At 43.8% G+C, this 17688-nt stretch overlaps 1 protein-coding gene across 1 annotated transcript in view; it reads right to left on the reverse strand.

Annotated features, from left to right (window-relative positions):
* Positions 1-17688, reverse strand: part of ASIC2 (acid sensing ion channel subunit 2) — a 994353-nt gene that overhangs the window by 760490 nt on the left and 216175 nt on the right. The window lies entirely within an intron of this gene.

Consider the following 17688-nt stretch of genomic DNA (forward strand, 5'->3'; position numbering starts at 1 on the left):
TGAACAAAGGATCTGAAGAGACATTCCTCCAAAGAAGATATAAAAGTTGTCGATAAGCACATGAAAAGATCTTTCATAGCATTGGCCGTCAGGGAAATGCCCATCAAGACCCTCAATCCAATACCACTTCATACCCTCTATTGTGGCTATAAAGATAACAAAAACCAAAAAAACAATGAACAACAAGTGTTGGTGAAGATGTAGAGAAATCAAAACTCTCACAGTAACAGTTGCTCAAAAAGTTAAACATAGAGTTATCATATGACCCATATCCAAAAGAAATAAACACACGTCTACACAACACTGTGCATGAATGTTCATAGTAGCGTTATTCATGATAGCCAAAGTGCTTACCTGCTGATGAATGGATAAAGAGAATGTGGTATATTGGGGCACCTGGGTGGCTCAGTGGGTTCAGCATTTGCTTTTGGCTCAGGTCGTGATCTTGGGGTCCTGGGATCAAGCCCCTCATAAGGCTCCCTGCTCAGCGGGGAGTCTGTTTCTCCCTACCACTCTGTGCTCTCTCTCTCTCTCTCTCAAATAAATAAACAAAAATCTTAAGAAAAAGAAAAAGTGGTATAGCTACACAATAAGACGTTTTTCTTTCTTTTTTTTTTTTTAAGGAAATAGGATGTTTTTCAACTATAAAAAAGGAACGAAGTACAAATACATGTTATAATATTGGTGTAACTTGACATCAATATGTTAAATCAAAGACCCTAATTATATTGCATGATTCTATTTATATGCAATATCAGGATTAGGCAAATCTATAGAGACAGAATTCAGATCAGTGGCTGCCTAGGAATGGCGATGAGGGGGTCAGAGGAAAATAGGGGGTGACTGCTAAAGGGGGGTCTTCTTGGGATGATGAAAATGCTTTAAATTGATTGTGGCTATAGTTCCACAACACTGTGGTTATATTGAAAATCAGTGAACTGTATACACTTCAATGGGTGAATCATATGCAATGTGAATTAGATGTCCCAAAAAACTGTTATATTGCAAACAACTAAAAAATCAGATGGCAAGCTATCTTTGGCCTGAGGGCTATAGTTTTCCAATCCCTGGTTTATAGGATACCAGGTAGCATGCTGGATCGGGGGAACAGAGAAGGAGAAATGACACATACCCCTGCTCTGATAGAGCTTATCGTCTAGTGGCAGAGACAAGTATGGACCATGGAATCATTTCTAATCGGTACACAATTAGAAACTTAACAGGCAGGGGCACCCGGGTGGCTCAGTTGGTTAAGCATCCGACTCTTGATTTCTGCTCAGGTCACTATCTCAGTGTTATGAGATCAAGCCCCACATCAGGCTCTGCGCTTACAGGGTGTCTGCTGGAGATTCTCTCTCCCTCTCCATCTGAGCCCCCACCTCGCCCACCTCAAATAAATAAATAAATCTTAAAAACAAAAAGAAGAAGAAATTGTAACAGGTGCTTTAAAGGAAACAACGCAGGAAAGAGAGGAAGAATGAGGTCAAGCAGAGCTTGGGGGCCACGATGAGGAACACTGGTTTGTTCGTTTGTTTCCCATAAGTGCTTTGTCACAGGTTCTCCCTGGCTGCTGTTTGGAAAATGAGTGGAAACAGATCAGCAGGAAGGTGGATGGAATGAGAGATGTCTAGGTGGTAGGACAAGAGGTCATCTTGTTCGGTTGGATTCGGAGGGGTTGGAGAGGGAGAAATCAAGATGCTTCCCCAGTTTTCTGGTTTAAGCAGCTGGAGTGTAATTTTTGAACAGATTCATTGAAGTAGGTGGCTCGTAGGGAGAATGCCAGGCCCAAACCTCTTAGAAATAGGGAAAGAGAGGTACTAATTTATCAGTTCTTGCTAAGAAAGTCCAAGTGTCAACAACTCTCAGAACTGATTTCCTCATCTTGACAACTGCAATCAATCATAATACTTACCTCGTTGGATTGTCACGAGGTTACATGAGTTAGTATTTGTAAGGCTCTTGGGATAGTACTTAGTACATATAAGCTCAATATAAGTGCTAAGCAAAGTATCCTCAGCCTGGGATGGCAAAGAGTCTGCCTCAGGGGGAAGAGGAGCAAGAAGAGGCAAGACCCTCCCTGTGCAAACTATCCTGGCCCACTGCCCATAGTCATGCCTCAGTTTCCTCCCCTGTAAAGTGAGCAGAACTGTGGTTCTGCTAGTGGTTGCAAGCATTCAGTGAGTCAATACATGCAAAGTTCTTAGAGCAGTGGCTGCCCTAGACTTGTTTATCACCCTCCTTTGGGATTGGGGACTGGCCCTCACTAAAGGCAGGAGGCACGATGCTTTGTCTTGACAAGTGGTGTCTCCTTGAAGAAGTCAGGGCACCTGCTGGAGCTGGGAGTTGGTTCTCTCATGTGAGAGATGTGAGGGTCCATGGTCAAGTGTAGTGTGACAGTCCCTTCCCTCTCTCCCTTCCTTCCTGAAGGCATATGAGCACTCAGCACTCACTTCAGGTGCTGGCAGACAGATACCAGGTCTGTGGCACAAAATCACTTCTAGCTCTTGTCCTCTGAGAGTACTGGGGCCCTGTGGCCCTGTCAGGAGGGACTCTGTGTCTGGGGGGTGTGCTGGGACACTTGTTGGGGAGCAGTGTCTCAGTCAGCTCATCTGGGTCAGGAAGGAGGCAGGGTCAGACTGCAGCAGGTAACCACTCTGGAATAATTAAAAGTGCACGACAAATGGAAACTATTTTGGGCAGCACATGAAGAAACAACACTGGTGGAAGCTGGCTGCAGCAAGGCAGTAAGGTGCCCTGTGACATCCCTTCTGGCTCCCCCACCCCCCAGTGTCAGCCTAGCCTCCCTTCCAGCCTCCTTTCCTCCTTGCTTAGCCTGACTTGCTGGCTTTCTCAGTTTCCAGGGTGGACAGTGTGGGAGAAGGCCCCCAGGGGCAGAGAGTGGCTGGGAAAAGGGAGAGGGTGTGTGTGTGTGTGTGTGTGTGTGTGTGTGTGTGTGTGTGTGCAAGGCTTTTCCCCAGCACAGATTTCCCTTGCTCAGGATCAGGACAGATCCTCTGTGAGAAGGGCCCTCCTCCACTCCCCCCTCCATCCTTGCCTGAAGAAGTCTTCTCTCAGAGCAGCCTCCTCATAAGGAAGGGGCTTCTGGGTTCTCATAGCCCACAGAGGAGGAGGAAGACTGGCACCAGAATGATGGGGGCAGGGGGAGAAATAGCCACAGGAAAGAGGGAGGCTGATGAATTATGCATGGCAGGAGGGGATGGTAAACAGTCCCCGGATGGCTCTGATGAGCTGCTGGCAGCCAGCAGCTAGGGGAGTTGGGCGCTGAGTCACAGCAAAGGGGGTGATTAGTCTGTCAGCTGTACCCACCTCTAGGTGGGGTGAAGTTTCGGGCTGAGTCACACTCTGCAGAGGGAGAGAGAGGAGCTTGGACCCCAGAAGGACCAGGGAGGGAGTGCATGCTCCTGAGGAGTCACACTTTTGCTGTTCTGAGAACCCTCCTCTCCTTGGCTTGCAGGCTTAGTCTCCCTCCCTAGCCCCTCTCCAGGTGACTCACCCTGACCAGTCAGATCGAAGCCAGGAGAGGATTGAGACTTCTGTTGCTTCCTGTGTGTGTCTGAACTAAGTTGCCTTGTGGACAACCTTGTAGCCCAGCCTGGGAATCTTGAAGCTGAACCTGAAGAGGGGAGGGGGACCAGCTGATGACAGGACATAGAGCATAGAGCCAGAGACCCAAACACAGGGAAGCCAAGAGCCCAGAGACAGCCTGCAGCAAGGGTTGGTCTGAAAGGGCTGGGAAAGGTGATGTTAATGGAGATAAGACAGTAATCAGAGACACCAAGATGGATGGATAGGTGGGTAGGTGGGTAGGTGGGTAGGTGGATGGATGGATGGATGGATGGATGGATGGATGGATGGATGGGAGGATGAATGGAATGATGGATGGGAGAGTGAGTAAATGGGTGGATAGAAGGATGGATTCATTCATTCATTCACTGGCTCACCAGGACATGGTTACTGAGTACTGTTAAGTACCAGGGACTCCTCCCAATACTTGGAATATAGGAATAAGCAAGACAGTTGCAATATCCATTGTCCTGGAATAGTGTGATGGAGAGACAGACAAAATGGAAGTAAGCAATTAGCACACAAGTTGACTTTAGATAATAAGTGCTTAGGAAAAACCAGAATGGGAATGGTTGATTGACTAGGGAAAGGACTACTTACGCTATGGTGGTTTGGGAAGACCACATAGGGTAGGAGACATGGGAGCTGCTACTGGGCATGGGAACCAGGAGAAGAGTGTACATAAAAGGCCTGAGGCGGGGAAGAGCTCTGCACATTTAGAAGGCTGGTATGGCTGGAGCGAAGCGGGAGGAGAAGGTGAGAGGAGGTGAGATGGAGACCTAGGAGGACCAGATGACGCAGGACAAGGTGAAGACGCTGGACTTCCAGTGCTGTACAAAGCTCCTCATGATTTCCCATGGACCGCAGCTTTTTGCTTATGAGGGCAGATCCCAGGGAAGAAATGAGTGGAAATATTTCTCCGAGCCTGCAGACTAGCCTCAAAGTTGTAAGAACATCAAAACATTTGAAGGCAAAAGAGTAAAGACTGATGAAGAGTAAGCACTGATGAAGATCGTTTGTATGCTGGAGATTCACATACATCGTCCCTTTTATTATTCATAATGATTCTTATCACAGATGAGCTAAACCAAAATCAGAGTTAATTAACATGTCCATCCTGGAAGTCCAGGCAGGACTTGATCTCTGACCCAGAGCCCAGGATCTTAATCACTTGCCTCCACTTGGGAGAACTGGAGCGTGTATTTAAAGCCTTGCATGTCAACTAGTGCATCTGACATGTGAGGACAGGCTGGGCCTGATGATACGGCTAGCTGGTGGTTGAGAGGAGCCAGGACGAAGGCCAAAACCTGATTTGTGCGGTGGGGTTCTCTCACTACACCCTGAGCAGGCAGAAAAATTTGGGATCATTCCCATGCTGATTAATACTGTGTGGCCTTGGACACGTTCTCTTACCTGCTGGAGCCTCAGGATCCTTACCTATAAAATGGGGTATTCATATCCATTCCGGTCTTCTAAAGGGTTGTTGTAAAGATTAGAAGGTTGTAGTACTCTATGCAAAAGCACCCAAGGCAATGCGTTATAGTGCATATCGTATATATAATGTATATATGTAGTATGTATACATAAACCTGTTCATGGTTCACCCAGCCCCCGGTGCACATACTCCCAAAGGATACGAGAATCTTGTGCATCCCTGACAGCACTGGAAGCAGATACCTGGAAGCTTTCCTTTTGGAAGAGCAGAGTCTGGGGCTCAGACTCCCGTGTGTGGGCCTGTGACCTCTGGCACTTGCAAAGGAGGAGCCTGAACCTAAGTCTTAGCCAGGCAGCTGGGCTTTCCCCACTTGACAGGTTCTTGACCATTGTCTTCTAGGCTAAGCTAGTTTTCAGTCTTTCTTGCCTCATAAGACTTTTTAGCTAATGGTCAGGATACCAGGGTTTTAGCCCTATATCTTTGGGTTTGGGCCATCCAGGCTCTAATATCAATCACACTACTTGACTTTGCCCCATCCCCTAGGACTTGATTGATGAGGACACCAAAATTTGACTGTACAGGCAAGAGAGATGGAAGGATCACTGGTTTCTGCTTCAAGTAGAATTGCCAGTCAAAATACAGGACACCGTTAAATTTGAATCTCAGATAGACAACAACTTTTAGTAATCTAAAATATTGCATGGGACATTCTTATACCAAAGATCATTTGTTGTCTATCTAAAATCTGAAAATAAGTAGGTGTTCTGCATTTTTCTTTGCTGAGCCTTGTGAGCCTAGTCTCAAGTCAACCATTCTCCCCACAACCTTGAGCCTCAGTTCTGATAATGGCTTACCTGGAACTGGGCCTTGCACCCAGATCTGACAGGTGTGTCTCCATTTCCCTGAGACTGAACCGCCACATAACCTGCTTTGTGACATCCCAGACACTCTGACACTGTCTTTCTGTTACTGTCCCACTGGCACTGGGGTCTCCCCCCAACCCCTTTGCTGGCCATAGACCTCTCTCATGCCAACTTTCTCCTGGCTAGCCATTGTGAATGCTGTGCCACTTGCTGCTGGTCAACACACGCTCTCTGGGTAGCTTGTCATCAGGCAAAGTAAGCTATGACTGGTCTTGTCCCTCCTTACCAGCACTATTCCCATCCTATTAAAATTAACTGCCCTCCTCCCCTCTGCCTTATGCTAAGTTCTAATGATAGCTCATCTCCAAGCTCCGGGAGGACAGGGATAATGTATCTGAGCCAATATGTACCATATTGTCCATCAGCTGACAGCAACCAGTCATACAGCACCTGTTTGAGAATATATGTGGAATAAATGAAAACTGAATTGGGAACTGAGGCTCTGAAGTAGTAGGACTTGTTACTATTTTTATTATTAAAAATAGAAATTTCTCTGATTGATGAGCAGAGGTTTCTAGAATACGGTTGCCCAGTTTCGCCCAGATCACCTTCCCATGATACTTTCAACACACGCATATTTAATAACCATGTACATAAGCACATATAAGATATGTGCTTCCTTTGGTAATAAAGCCTCAAAGTGAAAGATGTCCCAAAAGAGTGAAAAAAGTACAAATGGAGAAAGAGTGGGTATGATTTAGGCCGATGCCCTGCCTAGCAGAGTGCTCAGTTCACACTGAGGTTTGGGGCCTCCCTTACCTACTGGGCTCTCCCTCACAAAGGATTATAGGAAGGTGTCCCAGGTTAATTGGTTCCTTGATTCTGCCCCAGAGCCGCTTCCCGCCCTGGCCCTGCCATCTCTGGCCCCCACCTGTGTGTTGAGAGGATGCTTCATGAATGAGCTGAACTCAAACCCTTGGCTGCTGAATTCACCCCAGCCATAGTAACCTGGCCCACAGCAAAATGATTTACTGGGTGGATTTTTTTTTTTTTTTAAGAATAATCCCCTTGAAAGAGCAAAGGGCTCAAGAGTGAATGGTTTAATCCCAGCTTTTATAATACCACTCAACAGAGGTCTCTTAATTCCAGTAAAGAGCAGTGAAATCTTACTGATTATCACAAGAAAAGAAAAATGCTTAAGTTGGGAAAAACTGCTCAATTTTCTGTGCCTTTTTTTAAGAAAAGAGGGAGGCATTTCACTTCAGACATATTTAAAGCAAAAATGAAATAATTAATCATGGGCCAAATGAGCAGCAGGGGCATGTTATTCAAAAAATGTGGGGCCAGAATTCATGTGACTTTGGTTCAAGGTCCTACCTTGATACTTATTGGCTATGTTATCTTTACTGCTTGGTGCCTCTGTGTTCTCATCTAGAGAATGGCACTAAAGTCGTGACCTTCCCTAGCTCACGGAGTCCTGAGAGAGTAACGTAAGACGGGAAATGTGCTTCCTCTATTCCTCGAGGGGAGGGGGTCTTGGTGTCCTCCACACATGGAATCTCCTGCCTGGAAAGGCCCTTGGGACATCGCTACTGTGGGCACATAGAACACCTGGTCACCTCGAATCTGCCTTGCAGTTAGAAAACAAGACTGACGATCCCTTTCAAACCAGAACATCTGCAACTAAGCAAATATTTTAAAAATAATGAACAAAACAACGATAAGAATACTAATGCTGTAGTAATTCATGTTTTTTCAGCTTCCTCTCTATCAACCACTTACCAGGGATCAGTACAAGGAGCACCATCTCATTCCCTTCAACCACACCCTTCCTGGGGGGTGGGGGGGGGGTGGAATTACTCTCCCCATTTTATAGATGAGGAAAAGGAATCACAGGAAAGCCAAGTAAGATGGCCAAGGTCACACAGCTCAACACACGGTACGGCCCTTTTCATAATAAAAGACTTGTAAATAAAGACTCATCTTGGACTCCCTATAGCTTTATGCACTCAGCAATCATTTGTTGAGCACCTACTGCCTGACCATCCCTGGGTTAGGCACGGGGTCTACCACGGGGAACGACGTGGAAAACATGCAGTCCTCTGACAGATCTCACAGTCCAGCTGTCTTTGAACTTGGGGTTTGGACCAGGTCTGCTTCTCATGCTCACTTGGATAGGCAAGTAGCAGAGCAAGCCCAGTCTATCCCCACAGGGAAATGGCAATATCCAAAGGCTGGTGTGACATTCGTGTGCTTCCACATACTTAGTTCTTCATGCACCTGGCTGAGAACTGCAACCTCCCTTGAAAGGTCTCTGTTATCCAATAGCCTCGGTGTTGATCATAGGATAGGAGCTTCCCATCAATTCATGTTACTTTTGCTTTCCTGAGCCAGGAAGTAGAGCTCTAAATGATTTCTAAGCTCACAAAGGTCCAAGAAGATTCATGCTGCCACAGCCAACACTAAAGCATATCTCAACATACAAAAATAGATAATAGCTGCTCGTGAGGCCAAGGTCATTACTCGATTCGATTATTTTTACCCCTCCCTTCTCTGTTCTTGGGAAGTATCCCACATCTGCATACGGAATACAATTCTGATGAATGAATGAAACCTGGTGGGTCAACAGGCTTAGTTCCATACAAAGACTGCAGATTTTGCTTCTGGTTCCATCCAACCATTTAATACATGAGTGAATTTTGACCCAGGGAGAACCAGGCAGAGAGGTATATAGTTGCCTCACTGTGATGGGAGGTTAAGTGGGGGCAAATGGATCAGTAGGCTCATCAAGTGCAGAAGGATTCCAAACCCTTCCCTTCCCAAAGACTTTTCCCGGACAGTCCCTCTATTGCCTAGTCTTGAGAACTAACATCCCCACACAGTTGAGCCCCAACTCTGGTCTAGCCCTATAATCCTCTTCCCAGCCCTAGTGCAGAGGTCAGTTTATGTGCTGGCCATCTCCCCATGAACAGTCTACAGTACCACAAACTCCATGAGAACAACACTTAAGACAGTTGCCTGCCCCCCAACTGCTTCTCTTTCTGCATTCCCTGTATTCATCAGTGGATTATTATTTTGTTTTGGTTTTTTTTGTTTGTTTATTTGCTTTTTAAAAGATTTTATTTATTTATTTATTCATGAGAGACAGAGAGAAAGAGAAAGAGAGAGAGAGAGAGAGAGAGGCAGAGACACAGGCAGAGGGAGAAGGAGGCTCCACGCAAGTACCCTGATATGGGACTCGATCCTGGGACTTCAGGACCACACCCTGTGCCGAAGGCAGCCGCTCAACTGCTGAGCCACCCAGGCATCCTAGTGGATCATTATTTTGTAAAACAAAAAACAAAAAAAAACAAAGTCCACATGTTATTTGGCACTTGTATTCTAGGCACTCTGTACTACCTTGCAACAACCAAAATTTTTTTTATAGATGGATAAACTGAGACTCAGAAAGGTAAAGTAACTTGCCTTCTGTTACATCACTAGTCCAAGAGCTGGGATTCAAATCTGGCTCCAGAGTTCCATGTGTAACCATAACACCATCCCTCTCTCCAGGTACTCTGCTAGGCATTCTTTGTTTGCAACCCCACACTGGTCATTTCTCTTCCTTCCTCTGCCCTTCTCTGGGCTTTGGGAGGCTGACCTCTAAGCACCATGCCATCTGAACTTACTCGTCCTCTGGATGAAGATTGGGTGTGGCCAATGGGTGATCAGAAGGTTGGGAGGGAAAAAGATGGGGATATTTACCCCCCATGCCCTTCCCTCTCAACCTCACTCTATTAGTACCAGGAGCTGAGTTCTATGGTGACAACTCCTCCATGGGTGTGGTGATACCATTTCCTCCCCTTCTTCTGCAATCCCAAGGCCAGATATAATTCCCCACTGTTGTTTGTCCTGGATGCTTCTCCACACTTGCTGTTTCCCTTATCCCTGCTCACACCACTGTAAAAGTTCTTTCTCTCTCTTTCCTGTTTGTATCCCTTCTGATTCCAAACCTCAGTATCACCTCCACCCTCTCCCTCCCATCACATCCTCTCTCCCAGCATTCTAAAGGCCTGTGAAATCTACTTAGGAGTGGATCTGGCATTTTGCTCTTCTTCTCTAGCCTCTTGTTCTGCTTTAAACTATCCATTAGCTTTCTGCCTGGCTTCCCTGCATGCAGGCTCCTGGAACTCCAATGATCTTCCACAGCAAGCAGAGCCCGCCCCACAAAGCCCAGATTCACTTCTCCACTTGCCTCTTCAAAACCCTCAATGGCTCCCTAAAGCCCAAAGAATAAAATCAAACTCCAAAACCTAGAGTCGGTCTTATTCATTTGTGTATTTCTCCAAGGGCTTTGCCTGCATTCAGTATATGTTGCAGTGAGTGAAGAAAGTATTATCATTATTTGTGAAATTCCAAAAGGTCTAAGCACAGGAACATGGGGCTGTAGCGAGAGCATCCTCAAAGATTTTGTAATCTCAACCAGTGTTGTAATCCCCCAGGGTGAGCAGCTTCAAATGCTCTTCCTAGCCCTTTCTATTTGCCCTTGCTTCCTACTTGGCTCTACTGCCTGCATGCACAGCAGAGTTTTGGGCCTCTCTCCTTCTACACCAGGAGGCAGAACTGTGCAGTGGTTAGGAGCACGGGCTAGAGTCAAGCTGCCTAAGTCCAATTCAAAGCCTATTTTCTGGGACTCCTGGGTGGTTCAGTCGGTTAGGCATCCAACTATTGATTCCGGCTCAGGTCATGATCTCAGGGTCATGAGATTGAGCCCCACGTCAGGCTACCCACTCAGCACAGAGACTGCTTGTCCCTCTCCCTTTGCTCCTCCTCCCTGGCCCTCTTAAATAAATAAATAAATAAATAAATAAATAAATAAATAAATAAGAATTAAAAAAAAAAAGTCTGTTTTCTTCCCTGCAAAATAGGGATACCAATAATTCCCACCCACATAGGGTTTTGGGAGGATTAAATAAAGTAGGAATCATGGTACTAAGAACAAACTAAGCCCTCAAAAATGTAAGCAGATATTTTTATCTGCCCTATTATAAGACAGGATTATTATATTACATACTCTATGTCAATCGTATAAGCTATATTCATGGAGCAGTGCTTGTTTGTAGATGATTTTATTCAGATCTCCCCAATATGAGATGTTTTATTAGCCTTGTTTTGCAGAAGAGGGACATGCAGAGAAGTTATGTGTCTTGCTCAAGATCATACAGCAAATAGTGCTGTCAAGACTGGAAAATGGGACTTTTGATTCAAAAATACACTGTTCTTATGTGTTATGCTTGATGTACTATGATGTCAGATCAAAAGTCAACTCATTTTTTCTTCAAGGCCTAGCTCAAATGCCCCTTCCCTCAGGAGATCTTCCTCAATTCCTTGGCAAGGATTCACTAGTCTTTCTGCTATAGTCTCAATTATGGAACTGCTCAGATGAACTGAATTTTGTTGCATGTTGTGCTCGGCAATTTACACTACTGGCTCCTTCACTGAACTCTGAGTGCTTCGAGGACATAACTGCTGTCATAGTCATATGACAATATGACAGTGTACAATCTCAAATGACCATCTTAGTACCTTGCATAGAATAGACAGGAAGGCAACAAATGTACAGCAGGATTTATCAGTCAGGACAAACTACTTGTGTTACAGTAACAAACAGCTCCTCAAACCTCAATAGCTTTCAGAAACAAAGCTTTATTTCTCCCTCATTTAATATTCTCTTTGCAAGTCAGCTGAAGCTCAGCTGCCATGTCCCCTTTAGTTTGGGACTCTGGTTGAAGGAGCAGCCTCTGGCTCTGTTATTGATAGTCTCATGGAAGATGGACAGAGGAAAGATGAGAGAAGACATGCTGGCCCTTGAAGCTCCAGCGTGGAGGTGATACACATGATTCTATTCACAACTCATTGGACAAGGCAAGACATGTGGTCAGTCTTGATGTCAGGGGCAGGGATGTAACTTTCTTTCTGAGAGGGGCTCTGATTATTGAGGAGAAGAAGTCTGATGTATCAGAGAAAGCAAGCAGTGAATCCATTTAGAAGGAAAACTGGCCCCACTTAGAAGGAAGTGAATAGCTAGTTATGGAAGGCTTCCCATGAGAAGTATCATATATGTTGGACATATAATCCTTATTAAAACACACACACATATCTGTGGGGGTACAGATCACTGTTTCATTATTACCAAATCCAAAGCTTCAAGAAATTAAGAAACTACATTATGATCACACAGATAGTAAAGTAGCAGGATCAAGGTTCAACTTGAGTCTAACTCCAAACCTCACTTTCTCTTAAATCACACAGTTCTTTTTAGTTTCTGAGGCTCCTAATTAGAAAGCATCATTCATTTTATAAGAAACGGAGTCAACTCTAACTACTCCCAAGTGTCATCCCTGAAACAGTGGTATTGGCATCATCAGCTAGATATGCAGACTGTCGGGCCCTCCCCCGGACCCACTGAATAAGAATCTGCATCTTACCAAGACCCATTTGAGAAGCACTGACATAGATACCAAATGAAAATGGATGTATTTTCTTTGTGCGGGAACCAGGGAGCAGGGGAGAGCTGTCTGTGGTGCTGCCCACTGTTGAAAGCTCATCATGTTAATTTTGTAGAAACAGGAGAAAATGACATAGAACCTGCTATTTTTTGCCATGTAGAAGCAGCATTAACAGGTGCTGCTTAAAGCCCATGACCTTAAAGGCATTTTCCAATACTTCTCTCACCATCCACTTGTTTCATTAAGTCAGCGAACATTCTCTCCATGTCTGCTACAAACCAGAACTATGCCATGTGCTGGAACATGACAAGGGTCAAGACAAGAGTCTGCCCTTGAGTGGCTCACTGTTTAGTGTAGGAAGACAGACATGCAAATAGATATTGACAATACAGTGAAACTGTACTTTGAGATCCCAGAAAAAGAAGGCACTACAGGCTGTCTTGGGGTATCAAGGGAAGGCTTCGTGGAGGAGGCAGTCTTTAAGTTATAAACAGGAATTCACTATGTAGGGGCCCCAGTGGGCCTGGCAGCTTTCAGGCAGTGCCCAGAAGTTCAGAGATCACTGAGGAAACAAAAAAATGCTGAATATGGCTGGTGCTTAGGGTTGGGAGGAGGAAGGGTGAGGTCTTCAGTGATCCTAGGTATAATTTCTGGAAAGCTAACATGTAGGAGCCCAATGGGATGTGCAGCAGGAGGATGTGGAGGGATAGGCTCTGGTCAGGAATAAAGTGTGGGGCCATCCCCACTCTCAGCCTCTTGGTTTTGACCATCTGTAGGCTCAGGCCTCACCCTGTTTCTGAGCTAATCCTGAGTAGGGCAGGTAACATTTGCAATGAAACATATAAATAGTTTATATTAATGTACATAATTTTCACGCAATATAATTTAAATTTAATGTTTAAACATGTTTATATGTAATATATTAATGTTTATTTGTATAAACACTGCATATATAATGGTCCTTTGTAAATACCCATGACCCTTTGCATTTGTAAGGGCCCATGACTTCCTCAACTTAAGCCATGAAGTCTGTTCTATCCCCTAACCCCACCCCACCTGCCCTGTATCCCAGTTCGGTCCAGTGGCAAGGACAAAAAGCATTTGGCTGGCCACAAGCAGCATCAGGAAGGCATGGACCAGAAGGGGCGATAGCTACTGAAGTGTGATGTTAGGGGGAGCAGAAGGAGGAGGGCAGGGTGACAGTGAGGTGGCTCTGGAGGGACTGAGGGGGCAGAGGAGTTAGTCGCCTGTTCCCAAGCCTCAGAGTCACAAGTGATAATGTAGTGCCCCTGGGTATGGAGGCAATTAAAATACAATTAACCTCCCTGAACTGCAGTTCTGAGTGCGTGTCAGATAACAATTTGGAGATCATTAAATATGGGGGTGGGGGAGTGGAGGGATTGCAGAGTGGGGGCTGAAGGCAAAAAATCTTCCTCTGAGCCACCGGCTACCTTTTGGGGTTCTCTGTCACAATCAGTGCCCAGTGCAGCTGGGGCAGGAGACCACCGTATAGGGGAAGCAGAGACCCAGAATGATCTTCTCCCCCAATCCTTCCTCCCCAGGCCTGGCCTTGGGAACAGACACAACAACTGCAAATTCATGTTCTGAGTACAAATGCTTCCTGCGTGGGGAGAGGCGGGAAGTGAGCCGCTCCCGACAGCTGCCTCCGAGGAGCCCGCTCAGTTTATTAAATTAGCAGGGTCTCTCTTGTAGCGAGGGCACTGGAGAATGAAATGCCAAATGGATCCGTTTCATGGAATCTGAGACTGATAAATTTTCAGAGCTGGAAAGCTCCTTGGAGAGCATGTGGTTCAACCTCCCTCATTTTTCAGATGAGGGGACCTGCAGCCCAGAGATAGGAAATGACTTCCCTAAAGTCACAGTTGCTCCCTGAAACTCAAAACTAAGAGGACCCAAATGATGGCAGGCAAATTCGCTCCATAATTTATCACTTCTGCATGTTTAGTGTTCTTTATATTGAATTTACTTTTGATAAGGAGTACCTGCAATCTCAGAGGTAATTTACTGTGAAAGATAATTCTTAAGATTTCCCATCATTATTAACATTGACTTGAATTATGTCGCATTTTATATTGGAACATGGGTTTAATTTAACCCATGGCAAACAATTCTCTCAGTTAAAAAAAAAAAAAGAAAAAAACCTTTCCTTTCCACAGTGAAGAAGGCAGCCTGGCTTCTTACAAAGATAACACTAATGTGAGTTGCAATTCCTTGCCTATATCTACCTTTTCAATCAGATATTCACACCTGTCTTTAAAATCTTCATTAGCGCCTATTGTTAGGCCGGGCACCTCAGAACAGGTAATCAGTCCTCACCGCAGCATGGATGCGACCAACCCCACAAGCCCGACAGATGGGGAAAGAGTTAGCCAGACTGGGTCTGAGTTAATGAACTCCCAGCGCTGGGCACTGCCCTAGACCCTGAGGATGGAAAAGTCAGAACCAGACCATCGGGTTGCACTTTTCCAGAAGCTCACTGCTGTACCAGGACTGGCCGGCCTGGCTTAGTGAGAGTTAGTAAAGGGGGTGGAGAAGGGTAATAATGTCCCCCAAACCAACAGAACCCTCTTCCAGCACTGGCACAGAGCTAGACTCAGCCCGGGGGGGAGACTGCGCCCCATGACCCCAATATGCAGCTCACATTTCTCCTTCGAGAAATGCACTGTCCAAAATGATGGCCACTAGCCACAGATGGCTATCTCCATTCATATTAATATTTTAAAATGAAAATTCAGTTCCTCAGTAACACTGGCTAGATTTCAAGAGTTCAACAGCCATATTTTCTCATCCTGTTTTCCATAATAGCTGTACCTATTTATATTCCCATCAACAGGGCACAGGGGTTTCTCTTCTTCACATCCTTACCAACACTAGTTATCTCTTATCTTTTAGATAAGAGCCATTCCAGTAGGTGTGAGGTGGTTTTGCTTTGCATTTCCCTGATGATGAGTGATGTTGAACATCTTTCCATGTGTCATTTGTATGTCTTCTTGGGACAAACATCTATCCAGGTCCTCTGCTCATTTTTTAATAGACTGTGTGGCTTTGGTGTTTTTGTTTGTTCGTTTTGGGGTTTTTGTTGTAGTTTCTTTGGTTGTTGCTATTGAGTTTTAGGAGTTTCTTCTGTATTTTGGATATGTTAACCCCCTCTAGGATATATGGCTTGAAATATTTTCTCCCATTCTGTAGGTTGTTTTTCATCTGTTGATAATTTCCTTTGTTGTGCAGAAGCTTTTTAGCTTGATGTAGTCCCACTTGTTTATATTTGCTTTTGTTGTACCTGCTTTGGATGTCATAGCCAAAAAATTATTGCCCACACTCACATCAAGAGGCTTTTCCCTTTTTTTTTCCCTAGGAGTTTTATGGTTATAGGTCTTTTATTTAAGTCTTTAATCTATTTCAAGTTAATTTTGGGGAGAGTGGTATATGGCAGAAGTTCAATTTCGTTCCTTTCCATCTGCATATCCATTTTTCTCAACACCATTTAGTGAAAAGACTATCCTTCCCCCATTGAGTATTCCTGGCTTCTTTGTCAAATACTAGCTGACCGTATACACAAGAGTTTATTTCTTGGCTCTCAGTTCTGTTCCATTGGTCTATATGTCTCTATTTATGCTGGTTCCACACCGTTTTGATACTATAGCCTCATAATAAAGTTTGAAATCAGGATGTGATTGCCTCCAGCTTTGTTCTTTCTCAGGATTGTTTTTGTTATTCAGGGTGTTTTGTGATTCCATACAAATTTTAGGATTGCTTTTTCTATTTCTATGCAAAATGCCATTGGAATTTTGATAGGAATTGCATTGGGTCTATAGATGGCTCTGAGTAGTATGGACATTTTCACAATGTTAATTCTTCTGGTTCATGAGCACAGGATATTTTTCCATTTGTTAGTGTCACCTTCAATTTTTTTTTTATCAATGTCCTATGATTTTCAATGTACATATCTTTCACTTTCCTGGTTAAATTTATTCCTAAGTGTTTCATTCTTTTTGGTGCTATTGCAAATGGGATTATTTCTTTTTTCAGACTGTTAGTGTACAACTATTTCTGTATTTTTATTTTGTATCCTGCAATGTTATTGAATTCATTTAATAGTTCAAATAGATTTTCGGTGGCATCTCCAATATTATCTATCCATATATAAAATTATACTTTTGGCAAATAGAAAGAATTTTACTTCTTCCTTTCCAATTTGGATGCCCCACGCCTACCTTTCCTTGCCTAATTGCTCTGGCTAGGAATTCCAGTATTATTTTGAATAGGAGTGGTGAGAGCAGTCACTCTTGTTCTTGATCATAGAAGACAGGCTTTCAACATCTCACTACTGAGCGTGACATCAGCTGTGGGCTTGTCATAAGTGACTTTTATTATATCGAGGTACTTTACTTCTATACTAATTTGTTGAGAATGTTTATCATGAAAGGATGCTGAATTTTGTCTAATGTTTTTATACATCTGTTGATATGACCATGTGATTTTTATCTTTGGTCCTATTAATGTGGTGTCTTACATTTATCAATTTATCTATGTTGAGCCATCCCTGCAATCCAGGAATTAATCCTACTTGATTATGCTGTGCACTTCTCTCCATGAGCTGTTGCTTTTGGTTTGCTGGCATATTTTTGAGGATTTCTGCATCTCTATTCATTGGGATACTATGAATTTTGTTTCCTGGTTTTCTTGTAGTGTCCTTCTCTGGCTTTGGTATTAGGGTAACACTGGCTTTGTAAAATAAGTTTGGGAGTATTCCCTCCTCTTCAATTTTTTTGGAAGAATTTGAGAAGGATTAGCATTAATTGTTCTTTAAATGTTTGGTAAGATTCACCAAGAAAACCATTTAGCCCTGGGCTTTTCTTTACAGGGAATCTTTTTCATTACTAATTCAATCTCTTATCATTATTTATCTATTATTCTTAGGTATCCAGATTTTCAATTTCTTCATGATGATTCTGTCTTGGTAGATTGTTATTTTTCTAAGAATTTATCTTCTTCCAGGTAATCCAATTTGTTGGCATCAAATTAGTGATAGTGGTCTCTTATGATGCTTTGTGTTTCTGTGGCATCATTCTTAAAGTTTCCTCTTTCATTTCTTATTTTATTTATTTGAGTCTTCTCATTTTTTTCTTAATTAATCTAGCTAAGGACTTGTTAATTTTGTTTATATTTTCAAAACACACTCTTGGTTTTGTCCATCATTTCCATTGTTTTTCTGTATTCTATTTCATTTATTCTGCCATGATCTTTGATACTTCCTTTCTTCTGCTAACTTCAAGCTTAGTTTGTTCTGTTTGTT

This window comes from Vulpes lagopus, chromosome 12 (assembly GCF_018345385.1).
Source record: "Vulpes lagopus strain Blue_001 chromosome 12, ASM1834538v1, whole genome shotgun sequence".
In the NCBI taxonomy this organism is placed as follows: domain Eukaryota; kingdom Metazoa; phylum Chordata; class Mammalia; order Carnivora; family Canidae; genus Vulpes; species Vulpes lagopus.